This window comes from Phyllobates terribilis, unplaced genomic scaffold (genome assembly GCF_046119375.1).
Source record: "Phyllobates terribilis strain yellow unplaced genomic scaffold, ASM4611937v1 Scaffold_2__4_contigs__length_985480577, whole genome shotgun sequence".
Lineage (NCBI taxonomy): Eukaryota > Metazoa > Chordata > Amphibia > Anura > Dendrobatidae > Phyllobates > Phyllobates terribilis.
The window spans coordinates 856,855,480-856,879,651 of record NW_027362762.1 but is presented as its reverse complement, the minus strand read 5'-3'; the positions used below and the strand labels follow the sequence as shown (position 1 = coordinate 856,879,651).

The window sequence follows — 24,172 nt, the reverse complement described above, 5'->3', positions numbered from 1 at the left end:
GGGCCAAAATCACACCTGAGCAATGCCTGCAACTAGTTTCTCCATACAGGAGGTGTCTTGAAGCTGTCATCGCCAACAAAGGCTTTGGTACAAAGTATTAAATAAATATCAGTAAATGGTGTTCAATACTTTTTCCCTGTGTCATTTCTCATTATTACACATAATTAATGGATATCTATTGTTTGATTTCTTTGTCTGTGTGGATTGGTTGGGTTGTTAGCGATATCTGGTGAGAATTTCATGTCAATAGCACCTTTAGAAAAATATTTAATAAGAAAATTGGTGACGTGTTAAATACTTATTTTGCCTGCTGTGTATATTATAGTTTATGGCCCTTTTCATGTTTACATTCTTTTTTATGACTCAATGGTCAAGAAAAAAAAAAAGGAGGACATGTCCGAGTTTGGTCAGTTTTCTAGCAATTAGGAGAAATTTGGATACCTCCATGTCCCTCAAGTTCACACAGGAAAGCTATTCAAGCATAAATTGCTTAAAAAAGTGTTACTGCAAATAGATAGGTGCAAAACACACAATGGGGTAGAGGCAAAAGTTTTTACACCAGAAAACTGAGGTAAGCGTTGAAACGTTGCAATATTTTGGCACAACGGAGAGTTTGCGAGATTTGGCATTTTCATGACAGTTTGAATCAGTTCACTGAAATGGTCAGTACTGGGGAGGAGCCGGGATGGGATTGTGGTTACGGCCACCCAATTTATCAAATGTGCCGGCGTTTTTGTACACTACAGAAATGCATGTCTGGCGCAGTTCATGGAGGCGCACACCAGTTGTTGAAATCATTAAGCAGCGTGTGCGTCTTCGTGAATTTGGCGTCTTCTACTCCAACAAGACTAGCATAACACAAGCATGCACTACACCAGTCTTGATGAATCGGCCCCAATATATCACAATGTGTGAGGAGCAGAAACTGGACCATGGAGCAGTGGACGAAGAATGAATCACTTTTTTTAATATATATATATATATATATATATATATATATATATATATATACAGTTATATGAAAAAGTTTGGGCACCCCTATTAATCTTAAGCTTAATGTTTTATAAAAATTGGTGTTTTTGCAACAGCTATTTCAGTTTGATATATGTAATAACTGTTGGACACAGTAATGTTTCTGCCTTGAAATGAGGTTTATTGTACTAACAGAAAATGTGCAATCTGCATTCAAACAAAATTTGACAGGTGCATAAGTATGGGCACCTCACCAGAAAAGTGACATTAATATTTAGTAGATCCTCCTTTTGCAAAAATAACAGCCTCTAGTCGCTTCCTGTAGCTTTTAATGAGTTGCTGGATCCTGGATGAAGGTATTTTTGACCATTCCTCTTTACAAAACTATTCCAGTTCAGTTAAGTTTGATGGTCGCCGAGCATGGACAGCCCTCTTCAAATGATCCCACAGATGTTCAATGATATTCAGGTCTGGGGACTGGGCTGGCCATTCCAGAACATTGTAATTGTTCCTCTGCATGAATGCCTGAGTAGATTTGGAGCGGTGTTTTGGATCATTGTCTTGCTGAAAGATCCCTCCCCTGCGTAACTTCAACTTTGTCACTAATTCTTGAACATTATTGTCAAGAATCTGCTGATACTGAGTGGAATCCATGCGTCCCTCAACTTTAACAAGATTCCCGGTGCCGGCATTGGCCACACAACCCCAAAGCATGATGGAACCTCCACCAAATTTTACTGTGGGTAGCAAGTGTTTTTCTTGGAATGCTGTGTTTTTTTGCCGCCATGCATAACGCCTTTTTGTATGACCAAACAACTCAATCTTGGTTTCATCAGTCCACAGGACCTTCTTCCAAAAAGAAATTGGCTTCTCCAAATGTGCTTTTGCATACCTCAGCCGACTCTGTTTGTGGCGTGCTTGCAGAAACGGCTTCTTTCGCATCACTCTCCCATACAGCTTCTCCTTGTGCAAAGTGCGTTGTATAGTTGACCGATGCACAGTGACACCATCTGCAGCAAGTTGATGCTGCAGCTCTCTGGAGGTGGTCTGAGGATTGTCCTTGACTGATCGCACCATTCTTCTTCTCTGCCTTTCTCATGTTTTTCTTGGCCTGCCACTTCTGGCCTTAACAAGAACTGTCCCTGTGTTCTTCCATTTCCTTACTATGTTCCTCACAGTGGAAACTGACAGGTTAAATCTCTGAGACAGCTTTTTGTATCCTTCCCCTGAACAACTATGTTGAATAATCTTTGTTTTCAGATCATTTGACAGTTGTTTTGAGGAGCCCATGATGCCACTCTTCAGAGGAGATTCAAACAGGAGAACAACTTGCAAGTGGCCACTTTAAGTAGCTTTTCTCATGATTGCATACACCTGGCTCTGAAGTTCAAAGCTCAATGAGGTTACAAAACCAAAAAAAGTGCTTTGGTAAGTCAGTAAAAAGTAGGTAGGAGGATTTAAAACAAGAAAATGATAAGGGTGCCCATACTTATGCACCTGTCAAATTTTGTTTGAATGCAGATTGCACATTTTCTGTTAGTACAATAAACCTCAGTTCAAGGCAGAAACATTACTGTGTCCAACAGTTATTACATATATCAAACTGAAATAGCTGTTGCAAAAACAGCAATTTTTATAAAACATTAAGCTTAAGATTAATAGGGGTGCCCAAACTTTTTCATATAACTGTATATACAGTACAGACCAAAAGTTTGGACACACCTTCTCATTTAAAGATTTTTCTGTATTTTCATGACTTTGAAAATTGTACATTCACACTGAAGGCATCAAAACTATGAATTAACACATGTGGAATTAGATACTTAACAAAAAAGTGTGAAACAACTGAAAATATGTCTTATATTCTAGATTCTTCAAAGTAGCCACCTTTTGCTTTGATGACTGCTTTGCACACTCTTGACATTCTCTCCCCCCCGCTTGCTCAGGGCCCCGGAAGCCGGATACTTACCTCTCCCCGTGCCTCCGCAGATCCGCTGTCTTCCTGCTGTGCGCTCCCTGTGACGTCTCAGGTCAGAGGGTGTGGTGACGTCTTTACACCGCGCCCTCCCCTGAGCCGTCACAGGCAGTGCAGAGCGGGAAGACGCCGGCGAACCTGGAGTCCAGACCAGAGCAGCGGCAGCGGGTGAGGAGGAGTGAGGTGAGTATTTCATTTTTTTTTTTTTTAATGTATGGAGGCATGGGACATAATATTAGGGGTGACATCCTGCATGGGGCATAATATGGGGGGGGGGTGACATCCTGCATGGGGCATTATATGGGGGAGTGACGTGCTGCATGGGGCATTATATAGGGGAGTGACATGCTGCATGGGGCATTATATGGGGGGGTGACATCCTGAATGGGGCATTATAATGACAGGGGAGTGATATCCTGCATGGGGCATTATATGGGGGGGTGACATCCTGAATGGGGCATTATATGGGGGGGTGACATGCTGAATGGGGCATTATAAAGACAGGGGAGTGATATCCTGCATGGGGCATCATATGGGGGGGTGACATCCTGAATGGGGCATTATATGGGGGGGTGACATGCTGCATGGGGCATTATATGGGGGGTGACATCCAGCACGGCATTATATAGGGGGTGACATCCAGCATGGGGCATTATATGGGGGGTTACATCCTGAATGGGGCATTATAAAGACAGGGGAGTGATATCCTGCATGGGGCATTATATGGGGGGGGTGACATCCTGCATGGGGCATTATAAAGACAGGGAGTGATATCTTGCATGGGGCATTATATGGTGGGAGAAAGGGACATCCTGCATGGGGCATTATATGGGGGGGTGACATCCTGCATGGGGCATTATAAGGGGGGAACAGCCTGCATGGGGCATTATAATGGGGGAACAGCCTGCATGGGGCATTATAAGGGGGGTGACATCCAGCATGGGGCATTATATGGGGGGGTGACATCCTGAATGGGGCATTATAAAGACAGGGGAGTGATATCCTGCATGGGGCATTATATGGGGGGGTGACATCCTGCATGGGGCATTATAAAGACAGGGAGTGATATCTTGCATGGGGCATTATATGGTGGGAGAAAGGGACATCCTGCATGGGGCATTATATGGGGGGTGACATCCTGCATGGGGCATTATAAGGGGGGAACAGCCTACATGGGGCATTATAATGGGGGAACAGCCTGCATGGGGCATTATAAGGGGGGAACAGCCTGCATAGGGCATTATTAGGGGGAAACAGCCTGCTTATTGAGGACCTATGCTGCCTATTGGGGACATTTACCTGCCCATTGAGGACCTATGCTGCCTATTGGGGACATTTACCTCCCCATTGAGGACCTATGCTGCCTATTGGGGACATTTACCTGCCTATTGAGGACCTATGCTGCCTATTGGGGATATTTACCTACCTATTGGGGACCTATGCTGCCTATTGGGGATATTTACCTGCCTATTGGGGACATTTACCTGCCTATTGGGAACATTTACCTGCCTATTGGGGACCTATGCTGCCTATTGGGGACATTTACCTGCCTATTGAAATACCGGTTGATTTAACTTCACTTGTTCTTCATTTTAAATATTGTATTTGTTCCTGTATTGTTTTTTTTTACTTCAAAATAAGATATGTGCAGTGTGCATAGGAATTTGTTCATAGTTTTTTTTTAAAAACTGTATTCCGGCCCTCCAATGGTCTGAGGGACCGTGAACTGGCCCCCTGTTTAAAAAGTTTGAGGACCCCTGGTATAGAGAGTCCAGGAATGTTCTACGCAAACATCATATACTCCTTCATATTCTCTTTCCTAATTTCCTCTCTGCGGGGACATAATCACCAACCCACGAAAGCAGCTTGACACACTGGTTCTTTCTCAGAACCAAAGCTTCTCAAAGGCGCCTTCAGCTGATAATATTGTCTGTTCACTAGAGGACACTTGGCAGATGTTCAGTGTGAAACTAGTTAATAGTATTTCCACATGAGGAAATAAAATTGTGGTTTTCAACAAATATATAGCACTGCCTGGCTAAAATACATTTCTACCCAATATATATTGTACTTATTGTCAAATTAGGGTTCCTTGGCCATCTCAAGTGAAACAATTCTAAGGCTGGTGTCAGATGAACCTATGAAAAATTGTCTGATTTCCATTTGGAAACCTCAGAAAATATTCATCCGCATTATCATCCATCTGTGTGTCCGTATTTTACATCAACATTTTAAAATATACATGATCAAATACAGTTTTATAAGTTAATGGCAATATTCAGAAAAACAGATGCTGTACGGATGATCCATATGGGATCAGATTTATTTTGACTTTAATAGGCAAATTTCATGCGATTAATGGAAGAGAATGGTGCATCCTGCAATTAATTTTTTTTCACATGGAAACTCGGTATGTGTGAAAAAACTGACATCTGAACAACACTACTGAATTAGATTGGTCAGTGTCTTGTCAGATTTTGACTCCAACAGCACAAATCAATATAATATACTTGTCTGAACAAACCCCTAAGGCTAGCCTCCATCTAAAAAGAATATGTGCATATCTATGTAAATCATCCCAAAAACAGACAAGTGGCACATGATTGATAATATAGTCGGCTCAATAGGGGGTAATCTTCTATTGGATATTTTGGGTCCGTTATTATATCGTAGCCTAGGCCCATTGTTAATCTCAATGTACCCAAACACTTTAAAATTACCATACAACACCACTTAGGATCTATAAAAATAATCAACACTCCATACACAAAAATACTAAAACTTCCTCCAGAATGTCTATTGCTTCAGCCTCTATATGCAAAACTGATGACTTACTAAAATTTAGTTTCTACAATTTTTTGTCCCACTTCTTAATCAACTCACTCTTCGACATTCTACAATCTGGCTTTTGTCCCCACCACTCTACTAAAACTGCCCTAACCAAAATTACTAATGACTTACCGTCAAAGCTAACAGACAATACTCTATACGCTTCCTTCTAGACCTGTCCTGCCTTTGAACAGTCAAACACTCCCTCCTTCCACAGATCCTCTGTTCCCTTGCCATCAAACACCTTGCCGTCTCCTGGATCTCTTCATACCTCACTAACTGGTGTCCAGGGTTGCAGAGCCGCGTTGGAAGAAAACACATTTGAAAGATGACTTCACTGCATTCAAACAAGCAACACTCGCATTCAAATCAGCCCTCATCTATGCTAAACAGGCCTACTTTACAATCCTCATTGCTTCCTTATCCTACAACCCCAAACAGTTATTCAACACTTTTAACTCCCTCCTCCGCCTAACACTGCCCCATCCGTCCTCGCTCATCTCTGCTGAGGAGTTTGCCACACACTTCAAAAATAAGATCGACCAAATAAGGCAAGTCTTTATTGTTCGACCACCACAACCCCTTTGTATACCAGACCAATGCCCTTCCCCCATAACCTCCCTCTCCAACATCACTGAAGGAGAGCTTACTCATCTCCTCTCCAAATCATACCTCCCCACTTGACCCCATCCCATCCCACCTCCTCCCTAACCTCACCACCACACTTATACCATCATTAACCAATCTCGTCAACCTATCATTAACCTCTGGTACCTTCCCTTCTGCTTTCAAACATGCCACAATTACACCTATTCTCAAAAATCCATCCCTCAACCCGACCGCTATGTCAAGCTATTGACGCGCCCCTGGGCCTGCTGTGTCGCGCAGCGTCTCGCGCACGGGGGCTTACCCGGAACCGGATCAGATGAGGGTTGTAGTCTCCGAGTGGCGGGGACCCGGTCCGTGCCCAGGGAGTCAAACTCAGTGTGTGGCAGTCTTGATAGGTGTTATTTGAGTGTCGACTACGCCACCCGTTGATTTGCAGCTATGGAGCTGCCGCTGCAGGGCAGACCGCTGAGGCCGGTGTAGAATTGTGCAGCGTGATAGTATAACCCCCAACGGGAGGGGTATGGCCTCAGGGCAGCCGACGTGGAAGATGGGGGTAGCAGGAACCACTCAGAGACGGTGCGGTGTAATTCAGGGTCTTTACAGGTAACAACGATAGACCCTCCCGGAGTACTTGCTAGCGAACGGGGCCTGGTCAGTCCTTGAGCAGATGGGATCTCCCCTGGCCAGGCGGAGTTGTAGGCCTCCCAAACTGACTGTACTCTTCTGGCTACCTTGCTAGAAGCGGATATAAGTAGCCCACGTCCCTGAGTGTGCCGTGTGGTGCTCACCCGTATGGCCGGTGACTCGGGGCCTTCTAATGGCTTCCGCTCCACGATGGCGGTGCTGGTCCCACGCGTGTGACCTTGCCTTCGGGTTTCTGGGCCTGAGGACCTGAAATCCCCTGCCGGTCGGCTTCTGCTGCTGGGTAAGAGTTAGTCCCCACAGCCTCGGACGCCGGGTCCGGTAAGAAAGCTTCTCAGTCAGGGCGAGCTCTGCAGCTGCCAGCCCCTGACTCGTAGTAGTATTGCTCCCACTGAGCTTCTGCTGTTTCTTCCTATGACTGTTTCTCGTCTCTACTCTCCTTGACTCCTAACCCTGCCTCAGCCCCGGGTTTATATAGGGGAAGTTCTCCCCTCCCAAGACTGGGCAGGAGGTGTGGCATGCACAGGATCCCTGACCAAAGGACCTCCCACCTGCTCTCAGACATAACATTACATTACCGTGGAAACCAGACCCCTGGGGTGCCACATTCCCCCCTAGTGAAATTTAGTACTCCGGGACTAAACATATTTTAGAAAAACATAACAAGATATAACAACAATAATAGTACAATAAGAAGAAACACATAAAGGTGGTCACGGCATGTCCGTAACCGGGTGCAGTCTTTGAAGAAAAGCAAGGTGTCCATTTCACCAAAACAGGGAGACGTAACCAGGTAGGGGTTTGTCCTGCCCCGAGTCCTTAACAGTCTTTAGTCCGTCCTGGGTTACGCTCCAACTATGTACAAAGGATTCCCGGTAAATCCACCAAGGACTCCTACAAATAACTAGAAACACAAAATTATACACAAGCAACAATACACAGGTAAACATAAATAAAACAATTTATACACTTCAAATCCTCCAACGTGCGGGTAACTGGCCTCTAGTGGCCCTAGTGGACCTACGGAGCTGACTGTCTAGCCCTGAACTACAGGGTGTAGGAGCTGTCAAGGGTAAACTGGGCAGCTGTCTACCGGCTCTTTGGCTCACTAGGGATATGGCAGGCTCACTGCAAGCAGAGGGTTGATCCTCCTGGTCTGCGGGTGTGGGGTCTTCTGCCTCCTGGACCGGCTGTTCTTCCAGCTCTACCTGTTGCTCCGTAGGTGCTTGGGATGCTGGTTGGAGGAAGGTGAGTACGGGTACCACAACTGCACCATTGACTTGAGTCCAAGACCGAGGGAAGTCCCCGAGCACAGTACTAACCATATCTTCCCTTTCCTCTACGGGTCGATGGTCTTCTTGTTCCTCTTCAGGGTTCCTCAGTTGTTCGGGACACTTCTTCAGGTGGTCCCGGGATACAATGGCTGTGGTTTCCCCTCCGTCTTTACTGATGGTACAAACCTTCGGGTTCTCGTGGCTTGAGGGCAGTACGGTGTACGGGTCCTTCTCCCACTGGTCGTCCAACTTGTGGAGCCGTCTCTTCCTCTTCAAGACCTGCTCTCCGGGTACCAGGGGAACAGCGGGAGCATACTGGTTGTAAGTTTTCTCTTGTCTTTCCCTAGCCTGACAGAGACTTCGCTCCACGCTCTCCTGTACTCTCCGGTACTGCTGCTGCCTCTCTGTGTCCCAGTCTGCTTCTGGTGAAGTGTCCTCGGGTGTCAGGACTCCCATTTCCAGGTCAACAGGTAACTTACCAGGTCTTGCCCTCATTAGGTAAGCCGGGGTACAGTTGGTGGAACCTACCGGGATGTGGTTGTATAGGTCCACCAGATCGGGCAACTTCTCAGGCCACAGACTGCGTTCTTCCAGGGGCAACGTTTTTAGAAGATCCATTACCACCTGGTTCATTTTCTCACAAAGTCCATTAGTTTGCGGATGGTAGGGTGTCGTCCTTATCTTCCGGCAGCCATACAGATTGCAGAATTCCTGGAAGACCTCCGCTTCAAAGGCAGGTCCCTGGTCCGTCAGCACTTGGTCCGGGTACCCGTGTGGACGGCAGAAGTGCTGCTGGAAGGCTCTAGCTGCTGTTTGAGCCGTTAAGTCCTTGACGGGGACGACAACCAAGAACCGGGAGTAATGATCCACGATGGTTAACGCGTAGACGTAGCCACTTCTGCTTGGGGTCAGTTTTACATGATCCAAGGCTACCAGTTCCAACGGTTGCCGGGTGACGATGGACTGCAGGGGAGTCTTCTGGCTGGCACGGTCCTTCCTTCTCAGGTTGCACGGGCCACAGTCTCTGCACCACTTCTCAATGGTTCCCCTCATGCCTACCCAGTGGAATCGCTCGCGCAGCAGGAACTCCAGTTTCTTCCACCCGAAGTGTCCAGCTCCGTCGTGGTATGCCTCCATCACCATGGCTGCGTCTCTTCGTGGCACCACTACTTGCCAGAGTAGTTCATGCGTCCGGGAGTTAACCATTCTGCGGCACAACTTCCCCTTGTAAAGGAACAGTCGACTCTTCTCTGCCCATAGTTGTTTGGCTTCCTCCGGAGCGTCTGGTTCAAGGCAAGCCTCCGGGCGAGTCAGCATCTCCTTCACCAGTCGGACGGCAGGGTCGCTGTCTTGCGTTTCCGCCCAGTTGTAGTGAGGTAAGGGGTTCAACGTAGCAGCCTGCTTACTCCTTACCCGGTGGGAATACTGGATAGTCCCATGACGGTGGAACGCAGGGAGTTCAACTTCTTCCAGTCCCTCCGGATCTTCTCCTTCGTCCGGCAGGTTGGGCATCCTGGACAGGGCGTCCGCGTTGGTATTGGAGCGTCCGGCCCGGTATTTGATTGTGAACTCGTAGTTGGACAGATGGGCCATCCACCTCTGTTCCAGGGCACCGAGTCTTGCCGTGTCCAGGTGTGTCAACGGGTTGTTATCCATGTACACGGTGAACCGGGAAGAAGCGAGGTAATGCTTAAAGCGCTCGGTGACTGCCCATACTACGGCCAGGAACTCTAGCTTAAATGAGCTGTAATTCTCGGGGTTCCTTTCGGTGGGTCGCAGCTTTCGGCTGGCGTAGGCGATTACTCGTTCCTTCCCCTGCTGGATCTGGGACAGTACGGCTCCTAGCCCGATGTTACTGGCGTCGGTGTAGAGGATAAAGGGCTGGCTATAATCCGGGTACGCCAGGATTTCGTCCCCCGTGAGGGCCATCTTCAGCTGGCGGAAGGACTCTTCTTCCAGCTCCTCCCATTTGAAGGGCGGCTTCTGGTTCTTGGCCTTCCGGGACTGGCCTATCAGGAGGTCCTGCATAGGTGCTGCCTTTTTGGTGAAACCGGGAATAAACTTTCGGTAGTAGCCTACCAACCCGAGGAACTGCCGCACTTCTTTTACGCTGGAGGGGCTTGGCCATTCCTTAATTGCGGTGATCTTATCAGGGTCGGGAGCCACTCCGTCAGCGCTCACCACGTGTCCCAGGTACTGCACCTTTGGTTTCAGGAGGTGACACTTGGAGGGTTTCACCTTTAGGCCGTAACTCGCCAGAGCTTCGAACACTTCCGCCAGGTGTTTCAGGTGGTCCTCATACGTCTTGGAATATACGATGACATCGTCCAGGTACAACAGGACCGTCTCGAAGTTTCTGTGGCCCAGACAACACTCCATTAGTCGTTGGAAGGTTCCTGGTGCGTTGCAGAGTCCGAACGGCATGCAGGTGAACTCGCTAAGTCCCATCGGGGTGGTGAATGCGGTCTTCTCCCGGTCCGCCTCTGCTACAGGAACCTGCCAGTACCCGCTAGTGAGATCCAAGGTAGAGAAGAAGTTAGCAGATCTTAAAGCAGCCAATGACTCCTCTATCCTTGGTAAGGGGTACGCATCCTTGTGTGTGATACGGTTGATTTTCCGGTAATCTACACACATCCTCATGGTGTTGTCTTTTTTTCTGACTAAGACTAGTGGAGCTGCCCAGGGGCTACAGCTATCCCTGATCACCCCAGCCTCCTTCATGTCTCTAAGCATCCCCTTGGCGTGTTGGTAGTGGGCAGGGGGTACGGGTCGATACCTCTCTTTTATAGGAGGATGGTCTCCCGTGGGGATGTGGTGTTCTACCCCCTTGACTCGCCCGAAGTCTAACGGGTGTTTACTGAACACTCTCTCGTACTCTTGAACCACCCGATAGACTCCTTGTTTCTGGTGTGCGGGAGTGGAGTCAGTACCCAGATGTAGTTGCTGACACCAGTCCTCCATGTTTTTCTTAGAGCCGTTACCTTCCTCCAGGTGAGATAGAGGCAAGGGTTCCACAGATTGCATAGAATTTTGGTTAATGGTATATAATTTGGCTAGCGTGGCATACCGGGGCAGGTACACTTCCCTCTCCCCGATATTTATTATGCGAACGGGCACCCTCCCATGGCGTACATCAACCACCCCCCGTGCTGTCAAAATGGTGGGCCTACTGTCCGAGTAAACTGGTTCTACCATTGCCTGGTAATCCCTACCTCTCAGACCAATAGCTGCCCGGCACCAAATCATCATTTCACTTTTTGGGGGCATGGCAATAGGAAAAGGGTCACACATTCTTACGCTACCAATCTCACCGCCGGAGAGTTCCACCTGTTGCCGTCGCATCAGTGCCCGGATCTCTTTCTGGAGCACCCGCTGCTCGCCGGAGCTGGCGTTCTTGGCAACCTGCTGTAAAAGGAAAATCACCTCTGCAAGACAATTTTCAATTACATTAGTTCCTAGAGTTATTTTTGGGTGACTCTCATGTTTGTCAATATCTACAATGATCAGTCCCTGTGCTGCCAGTTCGACTCTACCGATTTTGATGGTCACCTCTTCAAATCCGATCTGTGGCACGGGCTGGCCATTGCTGGCGATGATACTCAAGTCGTCGTCAGGGTAGCGGGTAATATCCGAGTCATTCCAGTACTGCTTAAAGAGCACGTACGGGATGGTGGTGACCTGTGACCCGGTGTCCAGTAGGGCACTCATGGGAATGCCATCCAGTACCACAGGCAAGACTGGACGTCCTCCCACATATCTGTCGCGCCAGTTCGATGGGCCTGGTGATCTTTTTCCTGGGGGTTGGCCCTCTACCCCAGGTTGTGCCCGTTTAAAGAACAGTACCTTGCCATATGTCCGGGTTGATTGCAGCGGCGGCAGATGGGTCGTCCGTCTTCGCTGTATTGGTCACTGGGTCTTCCTCTGGCCGGTGGGGTCCTCCTTGGTCGTCGCCACGGGATGTCCTCCGGTCCGGATGCCAGCTGGATCTTCCCTGGGGTGGAAACCTGTAAAGACTGCACAGTTCGGGTTAGCGCAGCAACGCTCTTAGCTAGCTCTTGGACCTGATGGTGTAGGTCTGGAGCCGGGTCATTGTCCAAAGCCTGCGCATCAGCTCCCACAGGCCCTGCCGACAAGGGCGCCGCCTCCTGGTGGTAAGTGATAGCTGGGCGCCTGTGGGTCACAACGCCACCCGGTGCCGGTTCTCGGAGCACCCGGATGGCTCTGTCCTTGAACTGTGCAAAGCCCAGATGGGGATCCTGTAAGGCCATCGCCCGCAACTGGGTTCGGTGGGCATTACAATATAGTCCCTCTATAAATTGTTCGGTCAACAGCCTGTCCTCGTTTCCCACTCCATCAGGGTCGGTCTGCTTAATGGCCCTCAGGGCCTCTTGTAGGTTTAGTGCATAGTCCCTTATACTCTCATGCGCTCGCTGCTTGCACCCGTAGAATCTAAGCTTAATCTCGGCTGAGGTGCAGGTATCAAAGGTATCCTTCAGCCGGGTTAGTATCCCTGCGACAGTCTTCCTCCCAGGTGGCCAGGATTTTACTTCCCTTTTGGCTGCCCCGGTTAGTTGGGCCACCAGGATGCTCACTTTTTGCTCTTCTGTGAGGGGGTACACCTGGAAGAGGCTATCCAGCTTTTCTCTAAAGTCATGCAGGGTATGTGACTCCCCTGAGTACTGGGGTAGCCAAGCTGCTCCCGGGATATAGGGCATGGTGAAGGGCATAACTGCAGCAGCGGTGGCGCTGGCGGGGGTTGAGGCAGTGAAGCTCTCCTCCGCATCCGACATCTTCCTCCCCCCTAGTGGACCGTGGCCTACCTTGCGATGATCCTGTTCCGTAGGCCGCGGCTCCGCAGTAGATCGTCAGGGTTGAGGACCTTCCGTCGCGCTCCTGTGACGTCGGCGTCTGCTGGGCTCCTTCCAGGACCTTACGCAACGTCCGGACGTGAGGCGGGGCTTCAGTTCTCGCGCGCTTTCGGAGTCCACGCCCCTCTTCTTCCCGCGCGGCGTCCTCAAGATGGCGTCCAATGGCGGGAAAACTCCACGTGTGGCGGGAAGAAGGCTGAAGATGGCGCCGGATGGCGGGAAAACTCCACCGATGGCGGGAAGGAAGCGGGTAAGTTTGAACAGTCTTTTTCAGGCACGCAGTACCCGGTGGTTGCGGGCACGAAATCCTGCCGACTACGCCAAAAGTTGACGCGCCCCTGGGCCTGCTGTGTCGCGCAGCATCTCGCGCACGGGGGCTTACCCGGAACCGGATCAGATGAGGGTTGTAGTCTCCGAGTGGCGGGGACCCGGTCCGTGCCCAGGGAGTCAAACTCAGTGTGTGGCAGTCTTGATAGGTGTTATTTGAGTGTCGACTACGCCACCCGTTGATTTGCAGCTATGGAGCTGCCGCTGCAGGGCAGACCGCTGAGGCCGGTGTAGAATTGTGCAGCGTGATAGTATAACCCCCAACGGGAGGGGTATGGCCTCAGGGCAGCCGACGTGGAAGATGGGGGTAGCAGGAACCACTCAGAGACGGTGCGGTGTAATTCAGGGTCTTTACTGGTAACAACGATAGACCCTCCCGGAGTACTTGCTAGCGAACGGGGCCTGGTCAGTCCTTGAGCAGATGGGATCTCCCCTGGCCAGGCGGAGTTGTAGGCCTCCCAAACTGACTGTACTCTTCTGGCTACCTTGCTAGAAGCGGATATAAGTAGCCCACGTCCCTGAGTGTGCCGTGTGGTGCTCACCCGTATGGCCGGTGACTCGGGGCCTTCTAATGGCTTCCGCTCCACGATGGCGGTGCTGGTCCCACGCCTGTGACCTTGCCTTCGGGTTTCTGGGCCTGAGGACCTGAAATCCCCTGCCGGTCGGCTTCTGCTGCTGGGTAAGAGTTAGTCCCTACAGCCTCGGACGCCGGGTCCGGTAAGAAAGCTTCTCAGTCAGGGCGAGCTCTGCAGCTGCCAGCCCCTGACTCGTAGTAGTATTGCTCCCACTGAGCTTCTGCTGTTTCTTCCTATGACTGTTTCTCGTCTCTACTCTCCTTGACTCCTAACCCTGCCTCAGCCCCGGGTTTATATAGAGGAAGTTCTCCCCTCCCAAGACTGGGCAGGAGGTGTGGCATGCACAGGATCCCTGACCAAAGGCCCTCCCACCTGCTCTCAGACATAACATTACATTACTGTGGAAACCAGACCCCTGGGGTGCCACACTATCACCCCATATCGCTGCTCCCATTTGCTTCCAAACTCCTTGAGCAGCATGTCCACGCTGAACTTTCCTCCCACCTCTCATCTGACTCTCTCTTCGACAACCTACAATCTGGCTTCCATCCCCATCATTCCACTGAAACTGTCCTGACCAAAATTACTAATGACTTACTTACAGCCAAAGTTAACAGAACATTCTCTATGCTCCTCCTTCTAGACCTGTCCTCTGCCTTTGACACAGTTGACCACTGCCTCCTCCAACAGATCCTCTCTTCCTTTGGTGTCAAAGACCTTACCCTCTCCTGGATCTCCTCATACCTTTCCAAATGCACATTTAGCATCTCCAACTCCCACACTATCTCCTCTCTCCTCATCCTGCCCTCTCTCTGTTGGAGTCCCTCAAAGCTCTGCCCTAGGACCCCTACTCTTCTCCATCTATACCCTTGGCCTGAGACAACTCATAAAGTCCCATGGCTTCCAGTACCACCACTTCCAGAATCCACCTTTCCTAAACCCTCAATCTACTAAAATGCTTGTGCATGTCCCCATCATCTTCTGCCTCGATTACTGCAACATCCTCCTCTTTGGCCTACCTGTTAACACTCTCGCACCTCTCCAGTCCGTCCCTAACTCTGCTGCCCGACTAATTCATCCCTCTCCTCGCTACTCCTTCGCTTCTCCCCTTTGCAAATCCCTTCACTGGCTCCCAATTCCCCAGCATATCCAGTTCAAACTACTAACACTGACCTACAAAGCCATCCATAACCTGTCTCCTCTGTATATCTCCGAACTAATCTCCTGATATCTTCTCTCATGCATTCTTCTGTCCTCCCAAGACCTTCTTCTCTCCTCCACACTTATTCGTTTCTCACCCAATCGGCTCCAAGACTTCTCCCAAATATCCTCCACCCTCTGGAATTCTGTGCCCCAACACGTCCGATTACCCACCACATTCGGAACCTTCAGGCAGAACTTGAAAACCCATTGCTTCAAGAAAGCTTAAAGCCTGCAATGACCCCGCTGCCTCCTCACCACTACCGAAGCTGCTGCCTCACCAACACTGAAGCTGCTGCAACCCCCCAACCTACTGTCTCCTTCCCCATCATCCTGTAGAATGTAAGTCCGCAAGGGCAGGGTCCTCTTCCCTCTGTACCATTGTTAGTTTGTTTACTGTAAGTTATATTTGTATTTTGTATGTAACCCCTTCTCATGTACAGCACCATAGAATCAATAGTGCTATATAAATAAAAAATAATAATGATAATAACTGCATATTTAGCGTCTCCCATTCCCATACAACCCCCCCATCCTGTCTTCTCTGTCGGTGTTCCTCAAGGCTCTTTCCTGGGACCCATACTCTTCTCCATCTATACCTTTGGCCTGGACAACGCATAAAGTGCCATGACTTCCGGTATCATCTATACGCTGATGACACTCAAATCTACCTCTAACTGGACTTCCGGTACAGGGAAAAGCATGATGTCATTTATTGTGATAGAAAGATTGGGTAGAGGAGTTGACAGGGATGGAAGAAAGATGAGGAGTTCGGTTTTCTCCACATTGAGCCTTAGAAAGTGTGATAAGAAGAAGGGGGATATGGCTGATAGACACTCTGTCCTGTCTTTCAAACCTCACATCCAAACTCTCACCACCTTCTGCTATCTCCAATTCAAAAATATGTCAAGAATCCATCCTTTTCTCAACTCTGAATCAACTAAAATGTTAGTGTATGCCCTCATCATCTCCCACCTCGACTACTGCAATATCTTCATGTGTAGCCTCCCAGCTAACACTCTCGTATGCCTCAAGTCCGTCCTTAGCTCTGCTGCCTGATTAATCAACCTCTCTCCTTGCTACTCGTCTACTTCTCCCCTCTACAAATCTCTTCACTGGCTTCCAATTTCCCAATGAATCCAGTTCAAAGTACTAACACTGACCAACAAAGCAGTCCATAATCTGTCTCCTCAATATATCTCCAAACTAATCTCTTGATATTTTCGCACATATACTTTCTGGTCCTCCCAAGACCCGCTTCTCTCCTCCACAACAACTTTGTGCCCCAACACTACATTCAGATGTTTCAGGTAGTACTCATCTCTTCTATAAAGCTTACAGCCTGCAATGACCCTGCTTGTCACCTCACCAACACCGAAGCTGCTCCAACCCCGACCTACTGTCTCCTTCCCCATTACCCTGTAGAGTCTAAGCTCGCAAGGGCAGGGCCCTCTTCTCCTCTTTTCCAGTTTGTCATTGTTAGGTTGTTCATTGTAATTTAGAATTGTATTTTGTATGTAAATCCTTTTTTACATGTACAGGTTCCTCCTCACTGTATATTTTTTGCCTCATTCACAGGTCCATTTTTATTCATCCAGTGTGTATTTGGGCGTTATCTATTGGTACATTAACTATTATGTTTTATTTATTTCTTCACCTAATACTTATATTTATTGTCTTGTAGATTAGCCCATATCTGTTTGATATTGGTACTAGAGATGGTGTTGTTTTATTGTTCACTTATTTAATATGCGGATAATTTACATTGTTATTGTCCTAGATTGTTTGCTCATTTGGGATACTTGTATTTAGGGTTACATAGTTACATACAGTTGTGCTCAAAAGTTTACATACCCCGTCAGAAGCCATTTATAGTCAAACTACTGTGTTTTCTCTTTTTAAATCTTAATGACAACAAAAAACATCCAAATGACCCTGATCAAAAGTTCACATACCCCAGTTCTTAATACCGTGTATTGCCACCTCTAACATCAATGACAGCTTGAAGTATTTTGTGGTAGTTGTGGATGAGGTTCTTTAATTTCTCAGATGGTAAAGCTGCCCATTCTTCTTGGCAAAAAGCCTCCAGTTCCTGTAAATTTCTGGGCTGTCTAGCATGAAGTGCGCGCTTGAGATCTCCCCAGAGTGGCTCAATGATATTGAGGTCAGGAGACTGAGATGGCCACTCCAGAACCTTCACTTTGTTCAGCTGTAGCCAATGACAGGTTGACTTGGCCTTGTGTTTTGGATCGTTGTCATGTTGGAACGTCCAAGTACGTCCCATGCGCAGCTTTCAGGCTGATGAGTGCAAATTTGCCTCCAGTATTTGTTGATAACATGCTGCATTCATCTTTCCTTCAACTTTACCAAGTTTCCTGTGCCTTTGTAGCTCACACATCTCCAAAACATCAGCGATCCACCTCCGTGCTCTACAGTAGGAATGGTGTTCCTTTCATCATAGGCCTTGTTGACTTCTCTCCAAATGTAACGTTTAAGGTTGTGGCTAAAATGTTCAATTTTGATCTCATCACCCCAAATTACTTTGTTCCAGAAGTTTTGAGGCTTGTCTCTGTGCTGTTTGGCGTACTGTAGGCAAGATACTTTGTGGCATTTGCGCAGTAATGGCTTTCTTCTGGCGACTCAACCATGCAGCCCATTTTTCTTCAAGTGCCTCCTTATTGTGCATCTTGAAACAGCCACACCGCTAGTTTTCAGAGAGTCCTAAATTTTAGCTGATGTTATTTGTGGGTTTTTCTTTGCATCCCGAACAATTTTCCTGGCAGTTGTGGCCAAAATTTTTGTTGGTCTACCTGACCGTGGTTTCGTTTTTACAGAGCCCCTGATTTTCCATTTGTTAATCACAGTTTGAACGCTGCTGACTGGCATTATCAGTTCCTTGGATAATTTTTTGTATCCCTTTCCTGTGTTATACAGTTCAACTACCTTTTCCAGTAGATTCGTGGACAATTCTTTTGCTTTCCCCATGTCTCACAATCCAGAAACGTCAGTGGCTGGATGAAAGATGCAAGAGTCTATCTGGATCCCAGAAACTCACTCAGATTTTATGCACACACACTGATTACAAGCAAATAGATCACAGGTGAGGATGTTACCTTTAGTAGCCATTCAAACCCGTTTGTGTCAAATTTCTGTGCATGTTATCAGGCCAAAATCACCAGGGTATGTGAACTTTTGATCAGGGTCATTTGGATGTTTTTGGTTATCATTAAGATTTCAAAAGAGAAAACACAGTAGTTTGACAATAAATGGCTTCACCCAACCAATAACCATGAGTGGAGAAAAAGTTTTTTTGTTATCATTCATATTCTCTGAAACAAGGCCAAGAAAGGAAAATTTCTGCCGGGGTATGTAAACTTTTGAGCACAACTGTAGGTCCATCAAGTTCAACCTTCCTCCATCAATTGTACATTTTGTCACTAATTTAACTATAACCCCCAATGTTACGTGTACTGAGGAAATCATCCAGCCCTTTTTTAAAAGCTATTATAGTGTCTGCCGTCACTATCTCTTGAGGTCGGCATTCCACAGTCTGACTGCTCTGACTGTAAAGAACCCTTTCCCGTTTAGGTGCCGGAATCGCCTTTCTTCCACCCATAATGAGTCCCCCTCGTCCTTAGTATGGTCTTTAGAAGGAATAAGTTGTGTGCTAGTCCTTTGTACTGACCACACATATATTTATACATGTAAATTAGATCCCCTCTGAGGCCTCTTTTTTCCAAGCTAAACAAGCCCAACTTTTTCAACAACTCATCATATGTGAGGCCTCCATCCCGTGTAATAATCTAGTTGCCCGCCTTTGAACTGACTCTAACTTCTGAATATCCTTTCTAAAATGTGGAGCCCAAAACTGTTCAATTTTAAATCTAAACCATCTAATCCCTGATAAGTGTTCTGTGATATTTTAAAAGTAAACAATGGTGCAGCGGTCTCAGGGAGCGCCAAAGGAATACTGGACAATTTAGTAGATGTCAACCGACTTTTATTCTTCCTCCAATACCACTGCCACAACGCGTTTCAACGGTCTAAGCCGTCTTCATCTTTCTGTGATATTTTGTCCTCTTCAGTGGTGTCCAAGAGACCTTCAATTTACTTAGACCTTCAACTGCAATAATACACTAGGGAGTGCCCTGCCCACAGGCTTCACTTTTCCTATACAAGGATCTGGACTTTGCTACAGAGGCTCCATGCAGTAGCTCCTCGTTGGCAAGTGCAACAAATTGGTAGTTACATGGCTTGTCAACTATCCAATCAAAGAAATGTGGACAATAACACTAGCCCCGATATGTTGTCATAATAACTGGGCACAATTCCAGCTGGGTTAGGCAGGGAAGAAAGTCAAAAGAGATGGCCAATGGCCAAGAAGTACAACCTATTTTAAATGTCATAATGCATTAAATTAAATGGCTGGATGACAATCATGTGTAACACCACTGCCTGTGTCCCTGCATGGCTTCCCTACCCCCACCATGCAGACACACTGACTTACTCACCACCCCGGGCTGTGCAGTGAGTTCTTTGTCATCTGCTTGCTGTGTGCTGTGAGCTCCTTGTCCTCTGCTTGCTGTACATGTTTCCTGGCTGAATGCTAAGGGCGCCCACGTGTGCACTTCCTGATTCTTAAAGAAGCAGTGCGTGCATTCCTAATGTGCCCCCAGCCTATTGCTGGGAGGCACTTGGTACTCAAGGCACCTCCACCTGTTTGGAAGTGCCAGAGCAATATTCTCTTTCAGTGTGTGTGCAACGACTGAGTTGCCAGGTCCTGTCCTGTTTCTACTCCTGTTCCTGTTTCCCTGGGTCTGAATGCCCAGGCATGTACCCTGAATCTGTTCCCTGAATCTGATCTAGTCTAAGTCTGCCACCCTGGAGGCTGAATGCCCAGGCTTGAATATTGAACCTGTCACCTGTGTCAGTTCTTGTCTGAATTAGGACCTATTCCTGAACATGTCTGTATCGTTGTCTGGATCTTTCCCTAAACCTCCTGTGACTGAACCTGTACCTACCTATCTCTAAACCTGCAGTTTCTGAACCAGTACCTATCTCTTGAACCTGCACCTATCTCTAAAACAGCAGTGTCTGAACCAATGCCTATCTCTAAACCTGCAGTGTCTGAACCAGTACCTACAGTGGGGAAAAAAAGTATTTAGTCAGCCACCAATTGTGCAAGTTCTCCCACTTAAAAAGATGAGAGGGGCCTGTAATTGGCATCATAGGTAGACCTCAACTATGACAGACAAAATGAGAAAACAAATCCTGAAAATCACATTATCTGATCTTTTTTTTCAAATTTTGGTGGAAAATAAGTATTTGATCAATTACAAAAGTTCATCTCAATACTTTCTTATATATCCTTCATTGGCAAAGACAGAGGTCAAACGTTTTCTGTAAGTCTTCACAAGATTGGCACACACTGTTGCTGGTATGTTGGTGGTGTGCTTGTGTTCATTGTCATGCTGAAATACCCAGCCACGTTTCATCTTTAATGCCCTTGCTGATGGAAGGAGGTTTGCACTCAAAATCTCACGATACATGGCCCCATTCATTCTTTCATGTACACGGATCAGTCGTCCTGGTCCCTTGGCAGAGAAACAGCCCCAAAGCCCCAGCACCGGCCTCCCTGTACATCAGCCGTGTCTGCCAGTACCCGCCTGCCAGTATATCAGCCATACCTGCAGCATCAGTCTGTATACCAGCCGTGCAAGTCTGTATACCTACTTGAGGGTCAGCTGCCGTGCATCCAAGGTCAGTCCTGGTGTAGCACCTGGTCTCGCCCCACCCGGGCTCTCCTCGGATCATGTCATTGTCAGCTGCCGTGTATCCGAGGTCAGTCCTGGTGTAGCACCTGGTCTAGACCCACCCGGGCTCTCCTCGGATCATGGCATTGTCAGCTGCCGTGCATCCGAGGTCAGTCCTGGTGTAGCACCTGGTCTCAACCCACCCGGGCTCTCCTCGCATCATGGCATTGTCAGCTGCCATGCATGCGAGGTCAGTCCTGGTGTAGCATCTGGTCTCGACCCACCCGGGCTCTCCTCGGATCATGACATCGTCAGCTGCTGTGCATCCGAGGTCGGTCTGGTGTGGCACTTAGTCACGCCCCTCCAGGCTCTCCGCGGTCCACCCACAGTGGGATCACGACCCACACTCGCGCCTAACAGTCCGAGCGCAAGTGTAACATCATGTCAACCAGCCAGAAGAGACTGCACAATGTGGAGCTATGGGGACTGCCTTCAATGTCACCATCGTTGCCTCACTTGATGTCCCACGATTGAGGTGAGATAATGTTCCAGTCTGAGGTAGCTCAGTTTTAGACAATGATTTAGATTTAGAAGTGAGATGGGCATGACACTCCTTTTCTGCCAATGGTTCATATTTGGGAGACGACATTTCAGAAGATAGAAATTTTTGTCTACACAATTTAATTTCATGTCGAAAGCCATTAACGAAGTAGTGGATATGTAAAATATAAATCCTTGCTGTATAATAACATACACCTGTTGGCCAGAGAATTTCCCTGCATGGCTGGAGGATGTTGCTGTCCTCATTAAGGGCACTGAGCGCTGGGTGTTTACACTGTCTTCCTAGATCAGTCAGATATCTGAAATAGTTCGCAGTTCACTGGCTGATTTGATGATCAGTGACTTTGACAATGAAATGTGCACAGTAAGCCATTGGTAACCTCTGCACTGGCCATTGCTTCGGACTTGAAATTTTTACTACCATAAATACTTTTCTTCTTTCAGAAATGAGAATAATTAGTAACTTTTGATAATCTAGCTCGCATGACTAAGGTGATTGCCTGTAAATTGTCATGTAGTACTGCTTTGACTTGACAGATTGACTACCTCGGGGCAAAAATAACTTACATGCATCAGCCAACTTCATTCCGTGCCCTTTCATATTTTTGTGTATGAGAAGGAAGGAATCGTGATATAAGTTACACATTGGCCGCAGAATGTACATAATGAGGGATTGAACTCAATACAGATAATACTCATTTTATACAGTTCAGCATAAACCTACTGCACAGTAATTGTATCGGATCTGTTCCATACATCTGAATGGGATTTTTCATCAACATGTGCATGGAGTTTTCTAAATCTGCCTTCGATTAATAGAATTTTTTTTCTTTCTTACAAAAAAATCTGCCATGCGTGAATACACATACACAAAAAAAAAATTATATTGGTAATTGATTAATATATTGTAGCACAAATTTATGGAAAATTTCCTATTCAATAGTTCAATCAGTGCACAAAACCTTCCTTAAATGGAAACTGTCATTAAGATCAACCCTCAAACTGCATGCTGCTTGCTTGAGAAATCAGCATTTTAATTCATATGCAAATGAGGAATGCCACTGCACTTCCGGTTCCTCTTCTCCACAAGGCTGTTTTCCCACCCAGCACCAGCCTCGTTTGCTTGAATTCTTTGCCTTGCTCATGACGTTACACAATGGCCAACATTCTCATATGCGCGGATTGTGGAGGTGAGGAGGGGAGAGCATCTTATTTACAAATTTCCTTTAACAATTAAAATATTGTATTAATTTATCCTACAAATGGATGATTATCGCATTATATACAGTGGGGAAAATAAGTATTTGATACACTGCCAATTTTGTAAGTCTCCCCACCTACAAAGAATGGAGATGTCTGTAATTTTTATCGTAGGTACACTTCAACCGTGAGAGACAGAATCTAAAAATATCCAGAAAATCACATTTTATGATTTTTAAATAATTAAATTGCATTTTATTGCATGAAATAAATATTTGATCACCTATCAACCAGCAAGAAATGTGTCTCTCACAGACCTGTTAGTTTTTCTTTAAGAAGCCCTCCTGCTCTGCACTCATTACCTGTATTAATTGCATCTGTTTGAACTCGTTACCTGTATAGAAGACACCTGTCCACACACTCAATCAATCACACTCCAAACTCTCCACCATGGCCAAAACCAAACAGCTGGCTAAGGACACCAGGGACAGAATTGTTAACCTGTACAAGGCTGGGATGGGCTACAGACAACAGGCAGGCAGCTTATTGAGAAGGCAACAACTGTTGGCACAATTATTAGAAAATAGAAGAAACACAAGATGACTGTAAATCTTCTTCAGTCTGGGGCTCCATGCAAGATCTCGCCTCGTGAAGTAAGGATGATTCTGAGAAAGGTCAGAAATAAGCCCAGAACTACACAGGAGGACCTGGTCAATGACCTGAAAAGAGCTGGGACCACAGTATCAAACATTACCGTTAGTAACACTACACTATCATGGATTAAAATCCTGCAGGGTATGCAAGGTCCCCCTGCTCATGCCAGCACATGTCCAGGCCCGTTTGAAGTTCGCCAATGACCATCTGGATGATTCAGAGGAGGTATGTGAGAAGGTCATGTGGTCAGATGACACCAAAATAGAACTTTTTGATATCAACTCCACTCACCGTGTTTGGAAGAAGAAGAAGGATAAGTACAACCCCATGAACAAAGTCCCAACCGTGAAGCATGGTGGGGGAAACATCATACTTTGGGGGTGCATTTTTCAAAAGGGGGACAGGATGACTGCACCGTATTGAAGGCAGGATGAATGGGGTCATGAATCGCGAGATTTTGGCCACTAACCTCCTTCCCTCAGTAAGAGCATTGAAGATGGGCCGTGGCTGCATGTTCCAGAATGACAATGACCCGAAACACACAGCCAGTGCAACTAAGGAGTGGCTCCGTAAGAAGCATTTCAAGGTCCTGAAGTGGCCTAGCCAGTCTCCAGACCTGAACCCAATAGAAAATCTTTGGAGGGAGCTGAAACTCAATGTTGCCCAGTGACAGCCCCAAAACCTGAAAGATCTGGAGAAGATCTGTATGGAGGAGTGGGGCAAAATCCCTGCT

General features: G+C 47.3%; 1 protein-coding gene across 1 annotated transcript in view; it reads right to left on the bottom strand.

The window, feature by feature from the left end:
• SLC6A4 (solute carrier family 6 member 4) overlaps positions 1–24,172 on the bottom strand; it is a 180,158-nt gene that overhangs the window by 38,252 nt on the left and 117,734 nt on the right. The window lies entirely within an intron of this gene.